General features: G+C 41.8%; 1 protein-coding gene across 2 annotated transcripts in view; it reads left to right on the top strand.

The window, feature by feature from the left end:
- The window catches only part of kdm6ba (lysine (K)-specific demethylase 6B, a), a 93,577-nt gene that overhangs the window by 35,286 nt on the left and 34,303 nt on the right, over window positions 1–23,988 (top strand). Inside the window, exon 3 of one of the 2 annotated variants that reach the window (XM_053629347.1) lies at window positions 4,374–4,421. The gene's annotated coding sequence lies outside the window, so the exon portion shown is untranslated. Of the gene's footprint in view, window positions 1–4,373; window positions 4,422–14,504; window positions 14,922–23,988 lie in introns of those variants that run through there. The other variant, XM_053629349.1, reaches the window with a different exon arrangement.

Genomic DNA, 23,988 nt, shown 5'->3' with positions numbered 1-23,988 from the left:
CACACACACACACACACACACACACACAAAATGCCATATTCATCTTCCACATATAGTAACTCTTTGTGTCTTTGTTAAGAGATTCCAGATGCTTGCACGTACACGTGCCTGTCCACCTCTCTGTGTATTTAAACCTTTAGTGGATTCAGATGTGTGCGAGTGTGTGTGAGAATGAGTGTGTGTGTGTGAGTGTGTGTGAGAATGAGAGTGTGTGTAGGGGTTGTTTCTGGCTGACTCAGCTGATTAAGAGCGTTTAATAGGGTCTGTGGGTCAGATCCAGATGCGGCAGTGTTTACACTCTTTAGGACTGACACAAGTGTGTGTGTGTTACAGGAATGTATCCACGAGTGTTTTCAGTGCACTTGCACACTGGAACTGAGAAGCCTGTGTGGGATTTGCTGCTGTTTACTGCTCTTCCTGGTATTTTTTTTTTAAATATAGAAACATTTAATTTCAGTATTTTGAGGACATTGTTGTTCTACAGCATTTCTTTGCATGTGCCTAAAACTTTTGCACGGTACTGTACATAAAATTCAAATGCAGTTGCTTTTATTTGATTCCTGTGTGCATTTTATTTTAGCTTTCATCAGCACACCTAAACACACACACACGTGTGTGTGTGTGTGTGTGTGTGTGTGTGTGTGTGTATATACATATACTTATATATATATATATAAGTATATGTATGTATGTATGTATATATACACACACACACACACACACACACACACACACATATACACACACAGCTTCTTCACAGGCTTGTTCCAAGGTCGGAGGGTAAAGGCCAAGCATTAGAGAGAAGCGGCTCAGACATGAAAAGCCCGGCTACTGCTGAGGTCAAAAAGGTCGTCCCATCCTGTCACGCTTCAGCACGTGCCCCGAGCAGGTGTCCTGGCAACCAGGCCTAAAGTGTTTGCAGAGTAAATATGTAACCAGGACACACACAATCTAATATTTTGCATCATGTCCAAACGAGACCAAGTAGAAGTGGAGATTTCCCAGAGAGCTTTGTAGCGTGTTTGTGTATTAGGAATGTGACGTTATAACCAGAATGATGGTTAAAATTATGTACAACATGCACAACATTGTTATTGTGGGCACGGTATGCTATTTGAGAGGTGGATGCCTATTAATGCATTTTTTGGCTAGCATTTGTCTTCCAAAGTTACAGATTGTCCTGTTTGAAAGACAGCATTAGGACACATTTGACAGAGCATTGACATGTGCTAGGCTTGCTGTGTTAGCCGGTGTTCCCGGCGTTACACGGTGTTCGGCAGCACACCGATTACATCACCTGCCCACCGTGGCACCGCCCCCACCGCCGTTTTATAGTAAATAAAATCATTTAGTTCAGTTAGAGAACGGACGCTATAATTAAAAACCGAACGCGTCTGCTCAGTTCAGCATGAGCCGAACGAGTCAGAGTCGCAGCACAGACCAGCAGGCGTCAGATATCATTTAGCACGAGTGAGAGTGAGGTGAACTGACTGACAAGACCATGGCGGAAGAGTTGGTTTCAAAAGTTCTATGTTTACTATAATCGAGTTTGTCATTGTACTTTTTGATGTTGTTGTGTTTTTCATTACGAATAATATTGATTCCACCATTCAAGCAATTGCCGCCCCCGAATTGCCGCTAATTCGAAAGCGAATGTGAAATGTGCGCGGCCGCACAGGCATTCATAAGCGAGGGGGAAAAACACACAGAAACTGTGGTTAGAAAAAAACACCACATACCATATTTAACATCCTGTCTTTTGCCTCTGTCCATCAGAAATGTGTTGTAATGTTATCACACTCAGACAACATATACAGCTTTAGAGTGGTAATAACAGAAACAACAACAGCTGGTTATGATGATATTATACACATGGTCATGACTGATGAGTTCATGGAATTACGGTAAGCATGACCTGGGTGTGCTGTGTGTATTTGTGTATGAGATTCAACATGGAACTTCAAAAACTTTTTTTTTTTTTTTAAATATGAGGAATTTACTTTTCCTTTACTGTTCCTGAAGTTTAAAACTATTTTTGGCTCGCTCCCATGTTCTGTAGAGTGAGGTCTATATGTTCACCAATATCAAACAGGCTTTTGGACAGGCTGTTTCTGGGTTGTTTTTTTTTTTTATCCAGCCTCTTTGATGTAGGAACCCCCCCCCCCCCACACACACACACACACACACACACACACACCAGTGATCCAGTGCACTCAGACATTAAAGTGTTTAGAAGATCCAGAAGGTTGTTCTCTGATTAAGTGTGCTAGTGTGAATTGGTGGGAATTTTCATTACCCTCATCACCTGGAGAGAGAGTGGTAAGGAGAAAGAGCAGGCATGATGGATAGATAGAGAGAGACCGACATGTAAACATGACTGTATGTGTGTACGCTTTGTGCTTCTAGCCGTGACAGTTTTTTTTTTTTCATGTAGGGAGCAGAAATGGCAAGGCTAAAAATATCCCATAAACCCATTCACCCCAACCCTGCCCTGTGCTCCGGATAAACTCTCCAGCCCTGCCGTGGATTGCTCCACCCTCTTGTTAAATGCAAGCTGTTCCTGCTGCACATTCCACATGGTGGAGCAAACCATCATGCAGCCAAAATAGGGGTGAGGGCTTTACTTTCAGACACCAAGCAAATGAGACGCATTTCTAAACAAACCTTTTGGAGTGGAGGAAACCAAACAGTAGTGTATATGTATGTCCGTGTGTGTGTGCATGCTTCTACATGGTCATGCAAGTGTGTGTGTGTGGGTGCATGCTTATACACAGTCATGCAAGTCTCTGTGTGTGTGTGTGTGTGTGTGTGTGTGTGTGTGTGTGTGTGAGAATATGAGTGTGTGTGAGCATGAGTGTAAGTGTGTGTGCGCGCGCGAGTGAGTGTGTTTGGCCAGCTGTGCAGTATGCATGTGTACATTCTCCAGGCTGAGCAGAGAGAGAGGGGGGGTTTGAAAAACAGCAGCCAAATTCCTCTCTCTGTTCATGAACACATGCAGGGCACCAGTACCCACACTGTGTGAAACATCACCACGATAACTCTGTGTGTGTGAGACAGAGAGTGAAAGGGAGAGTTCTGGGTTCTAGAGATTATGTTAACTGAAGCAACATACAGCCATGGTCATGTCATTATGCCATAATTTCACCCCCCTACTATGTCCCTCTAGTCTAAACAGGAAGTGGTTTGACTCCTGGTTTTTCACCTCATGAGCAGGGTCACTCACACCACACACACACACACACACACACACACACACACACACACACACATGCTCATGATTCCAGTTCTGTAGTATGTAGTGTTCTTGGTGTGAGGGTTGGTGGATGTATTTTTCCTATTCCAGAAGCGCCAAGTCAGTTCATATCAAATAATTGAGGCAAAAATGAAACTTGTGGTATTTTCCCAAATGTAGTCAATAATCCAGCACATGTTTGGTGTTTAATGTTGGAGCTATGGGATTAATGTTACCCATGCTGAGCCGAAGTAGGACGTCAGAACTCTGCATTTTTTGCTCTCTATGCGTCTGAGCTACAAAGTACGGAAAAAAAAAACACCATTGCTTCATGTTTGTCTTTTGTGAGCAGCAATCAGGCAAGATACACTATATGGCCAAAAGTTTGTGGACACATGACCATCACACCCATATGTGATTCTTCCACAAACTGTTGCCACAAAGTTGGAAGCACACAATTGTCTAGAATGTGTTTGTATGCTGCAGCATTACACTATCCCTTCACTGGAACTAAGAGGCCCAGACCTGTTCCAGCATGACAATGCCCCTGTGCACAAAGCGAGCTCCATGAAGACATGGTTTGCCAAATATGGAGTGGAAGAACTGAAGTATCCTGCACAGAGCCCTGATCTCAACCCCACTGAACACCTTTGGGATGAATGCACAGTCTGCACCCCAGGTCTCCTCACCTGACATCAGTGCCTGAACTCGCTAATGCTTTTGTGGCTGAATGAGTACAAAATTCTTAAGGGCTCACAAATCTCCACTGTATGGAATTGTGCTGACTCTTCTCATTTATATGTAACTACCGATAATATAACTGTGTCTGAGCTTGCCCTAGTGTGTGTGTGTGTGTGTGTGTGTGTGTGTGTGTGTGTGTGTGTGTGTGTAAGTACAGGGTTCAGGGCCTCTGGTTGTCTGCACACACACTCAGCTGTAATCATAAGGAGAATGGAAGTGCTCCTTATGACTGTGACTGACTGTAGTTAACGACCACTCTGCACATAACCTTCACAGGCTGTGTGTGTGTGTGTGTGTGTGTGTGTGTGTGTGTGTGTGTGTGTGTGTTTGGCTTAGTGGCTCTTTCTGGCCTGATGGTTTTCATGTGTTTGTTAACAGATTGTGTATCCTGTAATTGCAGGGCCAGGAAGGAACCACTCCCATACAGGAAGAAGAGAACAGACCATTGGTAGGTAAGAGGAGACCTGGGTGTGGGTTGGTGGGTGTTTTCTTGAGAGCATATCAGTGCATTAATAGATTATCGATGCACTCACAAACAAGTTGGATGAAGGAAATGAGCAGAGTGATACTTGATATAACACACACACACAAACACATTTGTTTAGACGTTATTGCTCCTCTTCTACACACAAAACAGATGGGTTGAGGTATCAGATTTTAATAATTGAGAAACTGCCACACACACACCCTACACACACACCCTACACACACACCCTACACACACACCCACACACACACAACTATTTAATAGTATTATCACCGGTGTAGTCAGGAACTGCTTGCCGGCAGTGGCAGTTGCGGAAACCCTGATGGATGGTGGACTTTTTGGTCTATTCCACTGTAATGCGCACTGGTGATGTCGCTGCTCAAAATGGTCTTTTGGAGCGAAAACCCGTGCCGGTGTGCTCCGATTTTAAGTTGCGGCACTCCTAGCACAAAAAAGACTGTCAGATTTGGTAATGTAATACATTCAGAGTAAACGTCACTGGATGATGCGTAGAGATGACTGTTGTTATTGTTGTGAGACGACAATGTGATCGTGTGGTGAAATGATTCTGAAGTTACGGTGACATTTCAGTCACGTTAAAAAAAAAAAAAAAAAAAAAACATGTCTGTGGAATTTATGCTCAGCTGCGAGCCTCCGCTAAAAGACACTGTATGAAGCCAAGGGTTCTTAAAGAGACGCCGTTTTCCAGAATTAATTGCGCACAGCTGTAGCTTGTTAAACATTTAATTGGCAATTAATCAGAACTGAGAGATAAAGGAAAAGCAGGCATGGAGAGAGGTGTAGAGCGAGAGGAATTTATTTCCAATGGAGAAGAGGAAAGAGTGTGCTTCCTGTCCTTACGTCTGCTATATAGTTTTCTAGCACTTTTTCATCCCTCTTGGTTTCTATACTTCTGCCCACCTGGGTGGAGAAGAGCTGATGAGAAATGTGTGTGTATGTGTGAGAGAGAGAGATTATCACTTTGTTAGCTTATCATTGGCTACAATAGTCCCTTTGAAGTTTCTTGATATACTGTAATGAAACGGCACCAAGCCTCCTGCACCCACTGACACTCATTCCATCATACACTTTCTGCACATACTGTTTCTCTTGTAACCCCCTCATTTTGTTCACAATGCTGGTATTTATTTAGAGGACCTTGTTTAGACCTGCTCTGTGTTTCCACCAGAGCTGAACTGTTATTAATGACACATGGGAATTTCTTCGTGAACGGCCTAAAAGTGAAAACAGTCACAGAAGCGTTTACACGTTTTACATTTGACCACGTAGTCTACATCTAAATTAATCTGGATAGTCGGTCGGTCTGCACGCGGCACGGGGTGCGTTTACTCACTACGTTACTTCTGTTCTGAAAACATGCTTCGGAGAGTAAATACTGAAGTCGTGTCCCAAATGAAGTACTGTACACTTACACTATGCATTATGTACTCTACCGTCTAGTGTGCGGATTTTAGAAAGGTAATATCTCAAATGGCGGGTTTTTTTTACTAACTGGAAGTATATGCCGCTTCCTAGTCGACGGCGCATGATGTCATACGCACGTAATGTGACGCCACTAGCTTTAGCCTAATACCCAGAGTCCCCGACAGTGACTTTCTTCAGTTTACTGTTTATGTCAACGTTACCTTTTATAATAAGTAATGCATAAATACTATTATAAAATATAAACTTATATATTAGTATATATATATATATATATATATATGTATGTGTGTGTGTGTGTGTGTGTGTGTGTGTATATAAGTATTTATGCATTGTTTTTATGGATGCACAAAAAGCGAAGAATTAAACTACAGTCCTAAATGAATAATATATATTCTGGTGTGTGTAGTGGGTTCTTTTCATATTCTTTTCTTTTTATATAATCAGACAAACAGTTTATATTTATAGCACTCAGTTTGTGGAATTTATTTTAAATAAACAAAAAAAAAAATTGTACCAGAAGTTTGCTCCCTCGTTCGATTAATCGATTAAATAATCGGCCAACTAATCGATTACGAAAATAATCGTTAGTTGCAGCCCTACTCCAGTGGATGAATTTGAAAACGCCATTTTTGCGTTGTCGTGTGGACCGAGAAAACGGAGACGATGACTTTCAGCTCAAAACAATCAAGATGGTGGACGCTGTTGCACTGCAGTTGCTGTGCCTGCTGTCCAGTTTGATAACCTTGTTAAAAATGAATGTCAATTTGTACAACCTTCAGATTGCATTTTGAAATGACGCAAACCGAAGCTCTTTACGTTTTTACGCATGCGCGGTATAGGGATGTAGGCGTGTTCAGACGTTTCAGTGTGGAAAAGGTTTGAAAAGCCAGTGTAAAAGGAGAGTGCATACACTATATACACTAACACACAGTAACACATACTAGCCTGTGTTTAATTGTGTCTCTTGTGATGGAACACCGTGTTCACATTAACAAGTAACAGTGGATTGTACATTTGATATGTCAGGGCATGGGACACAATTTCAGCGACACAGACAGAACAAGAAGTAACATTTGAATTTACTTTTTTTTTTTAAATTATTCTATGCAAATGAGGTATTGGCAGTAAATCTAAATGACTGCCTCCAGTGAATACATCGGACCAGTCCAGCTGCATGGCTGTGTTGTTGGGCCAAAACGACTACACGCACAACTTTAGTTCTTACCTGTGTTTATGCTGCATTCAACTTACCTTGGAAGTGGGAAGTCGGAGCTCGGATTACGTCAAGCTTGCCAGTGATTGGTGATGTATATTTTCCTCCTTACAGCATTTGGCAGACGCCCTTATCAAGACTGACATCAGCGTCTCGATGTGTCCCAGACACCAACAATAGACCAACTAATCGACTGTATCATTGACCTAGCTGGAAATATGTAATCAGTTCCAGACTGTTTGAAAATAGACATACAGTCAAGTGGAAAAAATAAGTACACCCCCTGGAAATTGTTGGGTTTTTTGACATATTTGAACAAGCAAACATTTGATCCTCTTTGAAACAATTCCTATTAATAAAGGCGATACACTCTATCAAATGATATAAAATGGACATTTTGTAGTAATTTTCACAATTTAAATGAACAAAAAACAGATCAGTCACAAGGAAAAAGTAAGTATACCCCTACATTTATTACACCTTCAAATCAATAAAATTAGAATCGGGTGTTCATGATTGGGTGCCAGTGAGTAGAACCTGCTTAGGGAGTGCAGGTGGAACCTGTCTTATTTATACCCCTCTCATATCTAGTGTCTGGCGTTCACTTTACTATTGAGGTGTGTGGTGTCATTGTTTCAAGATCTAAATTATTCTGTAAGGCCTTCAGAAAACAGGTTGTGGATTCCTATATTTGGCTAGGGATTTAAAAAGATCTCCAAATTATTTGAAATACATCTTTCCTTTGTAATCAAAATAATCAAATGGCGCACATTTCAAACGACTGCCAAGAGCAGTGTCTGAGTGCATTTCAAAGTGCATGCTTCTACAATCTGAAAGAGATTGCACAAATTGGACCTGCAGGAAAAAGCCTTTGCAAGACTACAGTTTGCCAATAAGCATATAGGAAAAGTACAGGTCTTTTGGATTAATGTGCCCTGGACAGACGAATGAAAGAGTTGTTTGGCCACAGTAACAGCAGACATGTTTGGCACAGACCAAAGACAGCTTTTCAGGAGAAGCACCTCATACCAACTGTGAAGCATGGTAGTGGAAATGTTATGGTTTGGGGTTGCTTCGCTTCCTCAGGGACTGGACAGCTTGCATTCACTGATTCAACTACGAATTCTGCATCATATCAAAGACTGCTTGAAGATAATGTGAGGCCATCTGTCCGAAAGTTGAAGTTGAACCAAAAGTGGACCTTTCACCAGGATAATGATCCTAACCACACTAGCAAATCCACCAAGGAATGGCTCAAAAAGAAGAAAAAATTCCAGCAAGTCTGGTGGACAGTTATGCAAAACACCTACAAGAAGTTATTTCTGCTAAAGAGGGCAATTCTAGCTTCTGAGGCCAAGGGTGTACTTACTTTTGTCCACAGAAGAATATCACATACAGTATATTGATGTTTCTGTTGAATAAATGATTGAAAAGCTAATTATCCTTGTGGTTTTGTTCAAGTATTTCAACTTTATTGATAGGCACTGTTTCAAAGATGATCAAATGTTTGCTTGACCAAACATGTAAAAAATAAATAAATAAAAAGCCAACAGTTTCCATGGGGTGTACTTATTTATTAATTTTTTTTTACATGACTGTATATAACATTTATAGTAGAGTTCTAGTTCTCCACCGCTAGACTTATGGATAAAGGTGATGCTATAATAACAGAGGCAAAAGCATCTGCTTTTCATAGCTTCTTTCATCATCTCATCTCTCATTCATTTATAAGTATCATTAGCAAACAACGCTATTTAAAAAAAAACAAACATTTGAAACAGCCTGTCGAGGTGCATGAGGTATGATTCACAGGACATTTCTGGCTGAAAATAAATGCAGCGGAAGAGTGACAGCCTTTCTTCACCGGAAACGATGAAATCCGATCACAAGTAGTCACTGAAGATGCATTTATAATGCCAGGTGTAAACGGCGATGAGTTTCGGCTGTGCGCTTGAGATCGTTTCACTTGCGATGGTTGTTCATGCCAGGTGTGACCAGGCCTATAGATACACTATGCTGTTTTCTTCTTCTTCTTCTACTGTTGATGCTGTGTGCAGCCAAGTTTATTTGATGTCACTTGCTGAACTCACAGTTGAGGAGACAATCCGAAGTTCCAGAGTAGGAATTCCAAATTTAGGTGGCATTTTTTTGGGGGGGGGTTTCCCTAGTCAGAGGTTACGACCTTTAGTTGGAATGTAACTTGTCACATTTTGGTGCTCAAAAGTGGAAGCAAACATGGTCACCTACTTTCCTGGCTTTTACTACAATTTTTTTTTATGTAATCAACAACAACACTGTGACACATACGTTTTATAGTAATCGTAACGGCACTAAAGACAATGTAACTTAAAAAACTCGCAGTTATTTAAAAAATAAATAAATATGGCTTAAAATAACAAACGAAAACAAACCAAACGGTAACAGGAGCGGCAGCAAAACACGCCAGCGTACCCTGTCACCGGAACCGGAAAAAGAGAGATCTTTTAGAGAATCAAGGCATTATATGGATTGGCTCCGCAATACTTATCTGTTTTATTAATCCCTTACACCCCAAATCGCAGACTGTGCTCCTCACAGTGTAATCTGTTAACTGTTCCACAAACACACCTAAAATCTATGGGTGACAGGGCTTTTTCTGTCTATGCTCCTTCACTTTGGAACTCTCTTCCTCCTGAACTCAGGGAAGCCCAGACTTTTGGCATTTTTAAAGCTCTTCTCAAGACACACTTTTTTAAACTTGCATTCGACTGCTGATGTCTTTTTAGATTGTTTTATAATTATTTTTATTATTAATGTTGTTGTTTTTGTTCTTATTAACTTTTATTTGTTTTATTTTTCTGTGGACTGTGATTTTATGTACAGCGCTTTGAGAAGCTGCTTTAAAGGCGCTTTATAGAATAAAGTTTATTATTATTATTATTATTATTATTATTATTATTATTATTATTATAGTAGCACATGTATATTTTGGATACTACAATCTCATATTAGAAGTTGAAAAAGTTGAACACAAGTGACGATGATAACATTAGCCACACATGCTCACATGAGACAAGCTGCAAAGCGAGATGAGAGACTTGTCAGTGCTAATGTGAACGCAGGGTTACACGGCACTCGTGTCTGTTCGAGTTAGATCCTTTAACAGCTCTGGATTGTTTTGTGTCTCCTTTGTAAGCTGCTTTGGATAAAAGCAAAAGATTGAATGTAAAAATGTGTTCGTTGTGAGCTCTTCTTATGCGAGTCATCCGTTCAGGAATGCTGAAAAATCTAATCAATCATAAATCAATACGGTGGGGATTATATACAGTGTAGGGCAGTGTCCCAGTGCCTGCTTTATCCGCCTGTCTCCAGCCCTCCGTCCTCTCGTGCTCTCTCTCTTTCTCTCTCTCTAATTCTGTCTCCCTTTTATTCTCTATCTCTCTCTTATTCGAATTATAATACAGATAACTTTATTAGCATGAATTGGCTGTTGCGAAAGTAATAAGTAGAAAATAAGTACAAGCCCAATTCCAAAAATGTTGGGACGCTTTAAAAAATGTAAATAATAACAGAATGCAATGATTTGCAAATCTCATAAACCTATATGTTATTTACAATCGAACATAGAAAACATATCAATTGTTTAAACTGAGGAAATGTACCATTTTAAGAAAAAAAAAGGTAATTTTGAATTTGATGGCCGCAACACGTCTCGAAAAAGTTGGGGCGGGGCAACGAAAGGCTGGAAAAGTAAGTGTTAGTAAAAAGAAACAGCTGGAGGTTACTTTGCAACAGGTCAGTAACATGACTGGGTATAAAAAGAATATCTTAGAGAGGCAGAGTCTCACAGAAGTAAAGATGGGCAGAGGTTCACCAATATGTGAAAAACTGCGTCTACAATTTGTAGAAGAATTTCAGAATAATGTTCCTCAATGTAAAATTGTGAAGACTATGAATATCTCATCGACTACAGTACATAACATCATTTAAAGATTCTGAGAATCTGGAGAAATCTCTGTGCACAAGGGACAAGGGTGAAAATCAGTATTGCATGCCTGTGATCTTCGGGCCCTCAGGCAGCACTGCATTAAAAACAGGCATGATTCTGTAATGGAAATCACTGCATGGCCTCAGAAACACCTCCAGAACTCATTGTCTGTGAACACAGTTCACCGTGCCATCCACAAATGCTGGTTAAAGCTCCATTATGCAAAGAAGAAGCCATATGTGAACATGATCCAGAAACACTGCAGTCTTTTCTGGGCCAAAGCTCATTTAAAATGGACTGAGGCAAAGTGGAAAACTGTTCTGTGGTCAGACAAATCGAAATTTGAAATGCCTCTAAACTATAGAGGACTAAAGAGGAGAGGGAGTATCCGGCTTTTTATCAGCACTCAGTTGCCTGCGTCTCTAATGGTATGGGGGTGCATTAGTGCCTATGGATGGGCAGCTTGCACATCTGGAAAGGCACCATCAATGCTGAAAAGTATATACAGGTTTTAGAGCAACATCTGCTTCCTTCCAGATTCCATCCCATCTTTATTTCTGAGAGACTCTTCCTCTCTAAGACTCTTTTTATACCCAGTCATGTTACTGACCTGTTGACATTTAACCTAATTAGTTGCAAAATGTTCCTCCAGCTGTTTCTTTTTAGTAACACTTACTTATCCAGCTTTTTGTTGCCCCCTTTTTTTGAGACGTGTTGCAGCCATCGAATTCAAAATTACCTTATTTTTTTCTTAAAATGGTATATTTCCTCAGTTGAAACATTTGATGTGTTTTCTATGTTCTATTGTGAATAACACATGGGTTTATGTGATTTTCAAATCATTGTATTCTGGTTTTATTCACATCTTACACAGTGTCCCAACTCTTTTGGAATTGGGGTTGTAATAATGCTGATGGTACTTTGGGGGAGGGGGGACAAAATAGCTATTCTCTGTCTATCTGTCTAGCTTTGTATAAGTGATGAGGGAGGGGGGGATATTTGATTCTTAGATGCATCGCGATGCGGACGTGGACGGTTCCGGAGCGCGTGCTTCCGGGTTTCAATGACATTGACTTTGTTTACTTTTGACACGGGCGTTTGTTATGATTTCTGTCCTGTCTCCGCCCCTGTATTGGCATTGGTTGTTCCCTTATGTGCCATCATTAGTCTCATCTGTTTTGTGTTCACCCTTGATTATGTTTGTTATTTAAACCCTTCGTTTGTCTATATGCGGTGCGAAGTACTGCGTGAGTGTTACCACCGTACCAAGCATTTCCTCCTCGTTTACGTGCCATAGTTTTGATCCTATTCTCGTCCTCGTTATTTGATTCTCCCTTAATCATGTTTATGCCTGTTTGCCGATCGCCTGACTCTTTGCCTGTTTTTGACCACGCCTGTGTTCCACGTTTTGGATTTGTCCGCCTGCCTCTCTTCAATAAAGCTCTTCTCTTCACTTGCATCCGTCTCAGCCTCCATTATGTGCCACACATAACAGAGACACACGATAGTACGGGGGAACTGTCACAGTTCTAACACATTTGTGACAAGGCTCTGTTCTAACTCGGTTTACACAAAAATGACAGACTTAAAAGCTGTCAAATTCGGGTACAAAGGAGTCATACAAAACTATTTTCAGAGGAGGGATCACCACAGCAGTAATGGCGAGTTGGCACACTTCCGGGTTTTGCCGAATTAGTCAATAGAAAAAAAAGATGCATTAAGATGCATCGATAATCATTTTATCATCACGTTGCAGTCCTCTGAATCGTAATCGAATCGTGGGGTGCCTAGAGATTCCCACCCCTGATAAGTGAATTGTGTTTCTTTGTATTATCTGTAAAGCTGTGTATAATTTCACTGCAGTGTGAGTTAGCAGGATTTCCATAAGGGTCACTGCTTCCGGACTTCCACGGTGTGAAGCTTAACTGCACGTGGCTGTTTTTGTGTGTGTGTGTGTGTGTGTGTACAGAAAAAGTGCTATTTTTGTCTGTAACAGTAGGGAAAGTGTTGTAGACACTGTGTAAAACAGCTGTGTGTTTAAAGTCTCCCTCTCATACCCATGCACTCTTTACCACAGCTGCACCAGCATTGTGCACCTACACACACTATTACATAGAAACATGTGGGTGTGTGTATGTGTGGGTGTCTGTGTGGGTGTCATCCACATAATTGTACATATTCTTGCAGTTGTGGCAGCGTCTGCAGTCTGTTGCCATGCATGTGCAGTCTCTACAAACATCTAGCTTTTGTCTGGACTAGTTAAAGGGGCAGTTTGTCATTTTCGAGTCACTTGTTGTGAATTCAAATGGTATTTTACTAGGATGTACGCCTTCGCGTTTACATAGGATGTGACCTGTAACAAATCTCACGACGGATTTGGTGCTGTTTACATGCCAAACAAATAAATTTGTTTATCACATGCGTCTTCTGTCCTTCTTGAACCGTCACTGTGCTAATGTTTTAAATCAGTCACCTTAAACAATGTCAGAGCAAAATCCTCCTTTTTTTTCCTCTGGAACCTATCAGCTGTTTACACACGTACCCTTCAGATAACTTCTAGAAACCTGTACTAGAGCTTGTCCTGGTCGATTGCCATGTTAGGATTCATTTGCATTCATATTTAAAACTTTACATGGAATTCCTGTATAAAGCATACAGGTGTGAAAGGCGTTGTTCTTTGAACACCCGCTCTCATAAAACTATGTACGTCTTTGCGGTTGCCTTTTAACTAAAAGAGCTGAGTATGTCAATACTGGCTGGGGGTGGAGCTAATTTCAGGGCCAGAAACGATAAACAAAAGCCTGAACCTAAAAAAAATCTAGCCCGATCCATTGTATGGCAACATTGTAGAACATACTTTTCCTGTGGTCTGGTTACAACTAGATGATTATTATTGGTCAAGAATTTTATTTATTTATTTATTTTTTAATTACAAACTGCACCTTTAAATATGTTTTGTAACTCCATTCTTACACTTACAAGAGAGCTGCAATGAAAGGAAGAGAGAGCTGCAATGAAAGGAAGAGAGTAAAGTGTTTCTTCCACTTTCCAGCAATCCCATCTTCAATCCCATCTGCTTGACACGCGGAGAGACAGAGAGTGCATAGCGAGTAGGATGGGAGGGAGAGAGGGACTGGGGAGGAGGGCGAGTGGAGACAGGGAGGATAGAGGAGAGAGGGACTGGGGAGGAGGGCGAGTGGAGACAGGGAGGATAGAGGAGAGAGGGGTGACGGCCATGGGGGAGGGGCTGTTTAGAAAAAATGGAGAGGCAGAGGCCTACAGCGGGGGTTGGGCTTAGGAGCTCTGTGTATGTATGTATGGGTGTGTGTGTGTGTATGTGTGTGTGTGTGTGTGTGTGTGTATGTGTATGTGTATGTATGTGTGTGTGAGAGAGAGAGCGAGAGAGAGAGAGAGAGCTCAGCTCCTTTCTTTGTTTGACTGGTGAATGGAGAAAAGCCAGAAAGAAAGAGAGCATGTGTATGTGTGTGTGTGAGAGAGAGGGGGAGTGAGAGAGGCAGAAGAAGGGGAAGAAAGAGAGGAGAGAGAGAGCGCCTGTGTGTTGTGTGTATTTATGATTTGTTTGCATTCAGGTGGAATTTCACCTCTGGACTGTCAGCTTTCACATGTTTTTATGTGTTGCTGTGTGCATGCGTGCGTGCGTGCATGTGTGTGTATGTGTGTGTGTAAGGGGGCAGGTAGAGAAGCCTGCTGCTGGTTTAAAGGGAAAACAGGAGCACAGATTTGCTGAGCTGGACTGTGTGCGAGTTGCGACTCCCCAAACACGCTGTGGAATTAGTGCGCCTGTGTGAACAGGGACTGGACATTTAAATCCACGGTAAGCCACGCTGCCTTTCTGTCGCTCTCTCTCTCTCTCCTGTTGTGGTTCTCTTTACACCACTTGTTCGTGCAGTGTCATTTATTTATTTCTTTTTTTGCCTTCAAACAAAGCGTGCATGACTCAAGCAAAGTCAGCAAATCTGGAAGAGCCAGAAAGCCGGAGAGAGAGAAAAGTTGGAGTCGGCTTTTCAGGATTAATGCTGCACAAAGGAAGCTTGTAGTGCAGGCTGTTCTGGTTAGATGGACTGTCACACGTTTTACTCGCTTCTCTGTTAAGCTCTCCTTTTTCTTCTTCTCGCTTTTCTTTCTTTTTATGCAGACTGCATGATTGCTTTGCTGCACAGGTTGGTTCTTGATTAACCTTTTGCCTGTTTTTGAATTTGTGGCTGAATTTTTTTTTTTATTTGTTTGTTTGTTTGCTCACTTTTAATTTTTGGTCAGTAAATGAAGCAGGAAGTGGAAATACATTTGTTCTTTGGACTGTGGGATAATCAGTGTGAACCTTAGCACTCAGCTGACTATTGTTAGCCACAGATTATGTGTGTGTGTGTGTGTGTTGTATTTGTGCTCTGGCTCCAGTGTGCATGTTTGTGGTTTGTATGTGCGTGTGTATATGTGCTTGGCATTGCCTGTGTCGTTTACCGGCATCCTGGAGTGTACTGGTTAATCAAGGGAGTGTGTTTGTGTGTGTGAGAAGATGAACACTTGTGCCAGGGACATGGGTGTGTAAGTCATGTCTTCACCTCAGTAAATCAATCCACTTAAGCAAGTGAAGAAAAAACAACAACAGCAGAATGTTTCACATCAGTGTCATTATCAGTTGTAACGCGATCCGCACACACACGCATACACACCTACATCACAAATCTCTGAACTGTGTGTTAGTATGCCATTAGCCCCCCCCCCCACCCACCCCCAGGGAATTGTCCTGCTAAACTGCCCCCTCTTTCACTGATCACTTCATTCATTTATTCATTCATTCATTATCTCCAGAAGAACATCCTCGATTACTCCCCCTCCACAGTCTCTCTCGCCTTTCTCTTGTAATCTCTCTCACTCTCAGTTTTCGTGTTGGCTCCCTTCTCATTCTCACAGTAGCTAATAACAGACCGGCGCGTGTGTGTCTGTTCCGAAAACAGATCTGATGTAGCGTGGCAAGTGCCGGCTCCTATCAGTGTGTGTGTGTGTGTGTGTAGCCTTCAGGCCAATTTTGCTTTTAACCTACATTTTCGTTTGATTGAAGCGTTACCGGCTAGTCCCGTCTGACTACTGTTCCCACCTTCTCAGTTGTAATATCACTTTTCTGCAGATGATATGAGGACTGAAATGTGGGTCATGTTGATGATATTAAGGGAATACACAGTGGTTAAAAGCGAGACAAGGCCTTGTATAGTACCTCTTGTTTCTGTCTTTGATGGGCGTCTCTTCTTCTGCAGATGTGCACACACAGAAAGGTGTGTGTGTGTGTGTGTTTGTGTGTCTGCACTCATGCCCCTCAGGCCCAGCCTGGTTGCCTGAAGTAAGGATTGTGCATTCAGTGGAATGGAGAGAGGTGGTTGGGGGTGGGGAGAGAGAGAGGGGGGGGGGGTGATTGAGTGTGCTGCTGGAGAAGAAAAGGAGACATGAGAGACAGAGAGAGAGAGAGAGAGAGAGAGAGAGAACGAGCATGGGGGAGGGGTGGTGTTGCTTGCTTGGCTGGTGTTGTGTTCTTTGGGTGAAGGAGTGAAGGGGAATAGGGGGAGGGAGGAACAGGCAGACACACTTCGTTTAAACATCAGGGAGACGGGGACTTGCATGGGCGAGCGCAGAGATTTAAACCCCACAGCGGAGAAAGGACAGATCACTGAGAAATGCCATCCCTTTTTTCTGAGGTCATATGGAGGGAGAGTGAAAGAGAGAAGCTGCTGAGGGTGCACATGATTCCTGTGACAGACAGGGCTTTTATTTGTTTAGGTTAGTTCTTGGAAAGCCATACTCTCTCCAGCAGGCATGCGCGCGCACACACACACACACACACACACACACATCCTCCCACTTGTACTCACATATCATTATCATTACCATGTAACCTGATCGCTCAGATCCACACCTGTGTTTCCTGCCCCTCCCAGGTCCACTGAGGATAGGGTAATGCACAGTGGGGGTTGGGGGTTATGGCAAAAAGATCATGTAACGATACATGAGATTAATACGCGTGCACACACACACACACACACACACACACACACACACACACACACACACACACACACCCTGCAAACAGCAGCGCCATGATTTGAAATAAAGGTCGATCCATTTTTATCGAACATCTGCATATATACCCATTTCAGTGCACGAAATTTGATTTCAGCATCCAATTAGCTACTTGTTACTGTATGGACAAAGTTATTTCATGGATAAAATTTAAGTATCGCATGCACCATCCACCCCAAGTACACAGTGCTCACTCAGATCAGCACGTGTGTGTATGCATGTGATTTCACCAGTGAGAGAAAGGTTAAAGTTGAATTCATATTTTGATGCTGCATGTTTGTGGAACATCCCCCAGCTGCCTTCTGAGCCTAGCACTAAAATAACTGACAGAAATGGACAGAAATTGCCTGATCCTAGCACAGCCATAACCAGAAGAGGTTTAGAGGTTGAATGCCACTTTCAAAAACTACTAGGTTCAGAAAACACATGCTGTTGTGGTTGCAGCTTGGAGTTTTGTCATGTCTCTAATTCTCCACTGCCGCCCTTTGATCTGCCTCCATGTGTTCTTTTCCCTCGCCTCCCTTTTTGCTCACCTCTTCAGAGTCCTCCTTTTGTTTGTAGGTTCTGTACTTCAGCTTGTCTGACAAGCTCAAAAAAGCAATTTTCTGGTGTGCGTGTGTTTTTCTATATCGCTGTCAGCTGTCAGGCTTCAGTTTTTCCTTTTTCTGACGTAACATCCCACTGGAGAAGACAAACAAAACTTACACACAGCTCCCACGTTCAATATCGTCATACGCGCCAACCAAATCACGTCACACACGCACCACACCAACCGACCGTTCTTATTAAACTAAACGCTTCCAGTATTGAACTCCTCCGAAAGGCGCTCCTGTCTTGATGCATTCTGGGTCGTGACCCTTGTGTGACCTGACTGACCCATCATGGATGTGCATCTCGAATTACTGAAATGGAGTCATGGGATTGAACCTATTGGGTTACACTACTGATGGGGGAAGGGGGGATGGCATCATGCCAATCGATGAGAGATTTGAGACCAATGTATTTTGTGTGTGTGTAGCAGGCTTCTCTGCTACTTCTTTCTCTTTCATACTGTTTTCTTCTTTCTCTCTCTGTCTCTGACTGTCTCATCCTGTCTGCTGTAACTCTCTGCATATGCTACTGTTTAGTCCAGTATTAAACTCAGCTCTCACCTCTTATGTAAGGAGTGTGTGTCTGTGTGTGCACATGTGGGTGGTGCAGGTATGTAGTGTGATAAGGGCAGGAGCATGTATGCCGTAAGCAGGGTAGAATTTTCTGCAGAAACGTGTTGGAGCATTTAATGGTCGCTTTGTCTCTGCTTCCCATCCTCGGGGATTTCCCAGTGTTGCTGATGTTGTGAGTCTCAAAAAGAAAAAACATACATTTTTTTTTTTTTTTTTACAGTGTTAATTCATGTCTCTGGTAATATCTAAAATATAATAAAAAGAATTAGCCAAGCAAATTTATTATTTCTTTATTCTAATTTCTTCCACCATGTATGTGGCAACAAGCAACAAAAAAATTTAGGCAATAATATCATGTCATGTTTCACCCACCTCCACCCCTCGTCCATCCTCAGCTATCATCAGGCAGAAACGCTGAGCTAGCTCAGTCTCACAACTCAATCAAATTTTGTGCATTGTTTCAAACTGAGTATAAAAAATGACATTTATAGGGAAGAAATTGGTAGAAATGAAGATATGGAGAGAGTCAAAGAGCAGGAAGCAGGGCAGGGAGCATGTAGATACTACACATTTAACCTCATAAATAAAATGTCAGGATCCAGTGGTGTATGGGACCTCGTTTTTCTGTGGTGTGTGTGTGCGTGGTACGGGTAATTTTGATAAGTGACCTCCCTCAGGGCCTGAGCAGGTGTGAGATTTTGAGTCATGAGGTGTGTGTGCGCGTGTTTTATTGGAGGGGGGGATAGTTCAGTGGCATTGCATTACGTTTCTCCCATTTGTTTTGTGGAGCAGTATCAGTAGCAGGTGTGTGTGTGTGTGTGTGCATGCACGCTGGTTTGTTTGGGATGTTTATGTGTAGCCATTTGCTTGCAGCTATAGTGGTGCCCCCCGCTGGGTGTGTACATGTGTGTGCGTGTGTGTATGTGCTCTTGGGGAGTGTTAAATAGAACAGCAGTGTGATTTCACACCCTCCTCCTCCTCCTCCTCTGTCTCCCTCTCACTTGCTCGTCCCATCCCCCTCTCCCAGCAGTCCACAGTAGCTCTGTGCATCTGTGTCATGTCATTGGGTTCTGCTGTCCTAGAGTAACCCTCCCCCTCTTGCTCATACACACACACACACACACACACATACACACTCTCTGCTTCTGTCTCACTCTCCCTCACGATCTCCACGTATTTCTCTCCTTCATTGTGTTTCTGTGTCAATGGCTCATTCGTTCTCCTGCCATCGCTTTCCTTTAAACCCCAAGCTACATAGGTTTTTCATTTTAATTCTAGATCGAATATAGATCTAGATCACACATACATACACTTGTCTCTTTTGCAGTCATGAACAAAAAAAATATGTGCATGAGTTCATTGCCTTTTTCTCTGTCCTGCGTCAGGCTCCTCCCCCAGGAAGAGACAGGTGTATAATAGATCATTCTGCCTTGCTCCAGCCTACACAAACATACACACCATTACGTGCGCGCGTGCACACACACACACACACACACACACACACACACACACACACACACAAATGAGGCAGGGCAGTAGTAGGACTGGACTGTTGGCATTGCGTGTTAGAAGTAGAACAGGTCAGGTTAGGTGTATGTTTGTGTACACTGGCACGATCAGTCTGTTTTTCATCCCCGTAACCCAGTTCTGCAAACGAAAGAGCTTCGAGAAGCAGATAGAGAGTGTGTGCCTTAGTTAACACTATCATTTTTGGACCGATTTTGAGAAATCTCACCCTGTAAAAAATTCTTTAGGTGTGAGTTAAGACGGCATAATGTGACGTGATCGCCAGAGACCAGTTTAGTGCTGCCATGATTAAAGAAGCCGATGACAAAGTTTTGTCAGAAATTGTACCTGTTGCGATGATGCTCATCTTAAACCCACTAATACACAGAACTCATAACTTTTGATGACACCGATATGGTGGTGGTGATGAAAAATGTAAACGAAACGCAGGATTTAAAAGAAGAGCATTTTGTTTTGTCTCACACTAGGACAAAAATGCCTCAAGTACCTTTCTTTTCCCCAGATTCCTCTTCCTCACCATTTACAAGGTGTTTTCTGTAGGTATAACATTCCCACTATTATCCAGAGGCCTAATTTTCTGCACAAGCCCGGCTCACCCTGACTGATGAGCATAAAAGATTTAACAGTTTTAATAAACTCCGGCCTATTGTTAGATGATCTTCATCATATAATCTGACACAGGGAACACGTTTATCTGTTATAAGATACTGTTAGGATTTTATTAGGATCTTCTTCTATAGCATACCAAGTAATAATGGCATGCTTACCATGTGCACAGGGTGTCTGACCCATGACCTTCACACCATTTCCTTCTGTCTTGGTGCTGTTTGTATATTTGATGACTCAGCTGACTACGATATCCACTGCACTGCAACAATGACCATAAAACACCATGTCTCGCATGCTAAAGTGTCACACGTATACTATATAAAGTAGCCCAAACATGAATTTAAAGTATCTAATACAGAACACAGTATCGTAATGGGATCTTGGAATTATGAAGATCACCTGACAATCATACATCAGATAATAAAAGATGTATTCTCAAACGTATGCATTATGGTGGATTAAATCTGACGGTACGTTTACACGACAATGATGTACTAAAAACGGAAAAGTGTTTCCGTTGCAGTTTTGAAAAGTTTCGTGTACAGATGACAACATCGTCAAAATGATTCCCATTCACACGGATCCGCGAAAACGACTAAAAACACTATATTATGCATGCCAGGCCAGTAGATGGCGAGGTCACTTTGTAAAGAAACAGTACGCGCCTGCGCTCATAAGCATTCGTGTCAGCGTGTCCACCATATTGATCCGGGCAAGACTGCCCTATAAACAAATACAAGTAAAGTGGAGGGGGGGACTGTGGTTTTCTGGATAAAAACCACAATAACGTTTACATTTCTCAAAAGATTTCAATGGTTTATGATCTACATGGAGTACAAAAAGTAGTTCTGTCTCCAGTTACTTATAATCTCGAAAGTTAGACTTGGAAAATTATGCATTGTGAAAACTCACGCTTGTCAAGCATAGATTCTGCTTATTTTTCTTAGTTAATAAATCCTGAGACATCCCTAATGTAATATAATTTAAAGTACATAAAATGTGCATAAAGATTTTTTCATTGTTGAAATGGATTTTTCTGTCTTCAACCCCATCTTTTAGCTTTTCTTCTGCTCCAGGTCAGAGTTCTGTTAACAAAACTCGCTCATTTTCAAATACTGAAAAAAACCGTGCATCTTTCAGTAATAACTGAACATCACTGTACCAAAATGGAACAAAATCAGCAAATACAAATCAAACAGTGAGACACTGGCAGTCAGTCTGCTTTCTATATTTTATTAGCAATAAAAGGATACAGATATTCTCCAAAACAGACAATTCCAAAGATAATTATAAGGTTTTGAATACCCCTCGTCGGCGTAGATGTGGGTTAATACTATGGCGTATGTAACAAATGCGTCTCCACTGGTTGTAGTAGTGATGCAGTAAATCTACACTTTGCTGGAGAAGCGTCAATAAACTCAAAATCATGAGCAGCACAAACACTCCTGTAGTCCGACATTGTAGTTTTGAATGTCTCACGTGTTGGTTTGAAATACTCACGTGCATGCCTATAGACTGAACACGTTATACGTGTGCGCATGACGTCATCGTTTTCACAAATTCTCATTTTTGTACGTTTACACGGAGACGATAACGGCATCGTTTTCAAAAACTTGCACTTTTAAACCTGTATTCAAAAGTTTGCGTTTTCAGGGCATGAAAAGTTTTCTGTTTTTAGATGAAAATGTCGTCGTTTAAACTGCCCCTAAATGTGTTCTAAAGGCCCTGATACACCAAGCAGAAGTTGGGCGTTGAGCATCAGGGCCTGTAGTATTGAGTTGGTGCCTATCAGCTCTCGTCAGCGCAGAATCTGCGTCAGAGGTTGGTTATCTGATTGGCTATTTAGTCTAGCAAATCGGTGCATGTGAAGAGAACTTAAACTAGCAGAACAATCAAGAGGCGATACATAATGAGTATTTCAGGCTTTATTCACAATCTTTAGTCCTTCTCAGGTGATCTGATTACAAGTGGGCAGCCTATAGGGGTCCAACAGCATCTAATATGGTCATTTAAACCACTTTTGGAGTTGGGGCATATTTAAGGGACAGATGTGGCAGTGACAGCAGTGAAGGACCTCAGAGTGAACTATTTTAAGAGGTCATTGGAGACGTGTTTGTGAAAATTCAACTTCGACATCTCCAAAATGACCAGAGTGTTTAAACAGAACAAGAGAAATGGTCTGAAAATGGTAGATAGCCATTTTTATTTGGCTTCGTCCCAAACCTCAGTGGGTAGCATGATAACAGTCTGCCTCTATAAATACCAATACTAGAAGTTGGTGTATGATTTTGACGTGCTATTAAGTACAGTGGTCCATAATTTGAGAGAAATGCTTTTTCCCATGAATAATGCTTTTTCCCTGACTTTTCTGGTGAGTTAAGTTTGGTGTTGGTGTGTCACAGCCCTCGGACCACATAATGCAGCAGAGAACTGTACACGTGAAATGCAGGGCATCCTGTATTGCATTATGTCATCTGTTTCCATAGTGACATGTACGGCGTGATCGTCTCCGCGGTGAATTATCGTGTCGCACATGCAGGAGTCAGAACAAAGACCACCACGACACACTACACCACACCATGTGTGTGCACTTTTCTTTTCACCTCAGCTCTTTGTTTCTGTTTACTTTAACAGACCTTTGTACTTTTTTTGTTTTGTTTTGTTTTTTTTTGCATGTCTGTGCTCTTTGACATAAAGCTGAGATAACAAGTAATGGGTCATTTGAAATAAGCCACCACTTTGGCTAAACCCAGACCAAACTGCTGTGTGTGTGTGTGTGTGTGTTTGCTTGCATGTGCACAACTGGGTGTGTGGTCTTATGGCAGTATAGGCAGCATGTGCAGGTCATATGTTAGACTTGGAGATGAAGAGTCCCTTTGTGTTGATGTGAGTTTGGTGTCAGCATCTGGAATTGCTGATTAGAACAACACATCTCTGTTAAAACACACACGAATGCACGCATTTGAGGTAATAGGCATTTGCAACCTCTATATTACACATTCATTGTGCTAATAATAAGCAATAACAGAATTGTCACGACTTCCTTCATGCCCCTGTTATTCAGGGATATATATATATATATATATATATATATATATATATATATATATATAAATAATATATCCATCCATCTTCTACTGCTTACTCCTTTTCAGGGTCATGGGGAACCTGGAGCCTATCCCAGGGAGCATCGGGCACAAGGCGGGGTACACCCTGGACAGGGTGCCAGTCCATCGCAGGGCACACAATCACACACACTCACACACCCATTCATACACTACGGACACTTTAGACACACCAATCAGCCTATCATGCATGTCTTTGGACTGGGGGAGGAAACCGGAGTACCCAGAGGAAACCCCTGCAGCATGGGGAGAACATGTAAACTCCGCACACACATGGCCCCGGCAGGACTTATATATGTGTGTGTGTGTGTATATATATATATATATATATATATAATATTTTTTTTTTAATTAAAGGTTAATATATGTGTGATTTTGAAAATATTAG

Source organism: Ictalurus furcatus, chromosome 7 (assembly GCF_023375685.1).
Source record: "Ictalurus furcatus strain D&B chromosome 7, Billie_1.0, whole genome shotgun sequence".
Classification (NCBI taxonomy): domain Eukaryota; kingdom Metazoa; phylum Chordata; class Actinopteri; order Siluriformes; family Ictaluridae; genus Ictalurus; species Ictalurus furcatus.
This window is presented reverse-complemented; position numbering and strand designations above follow the sequence as displayed.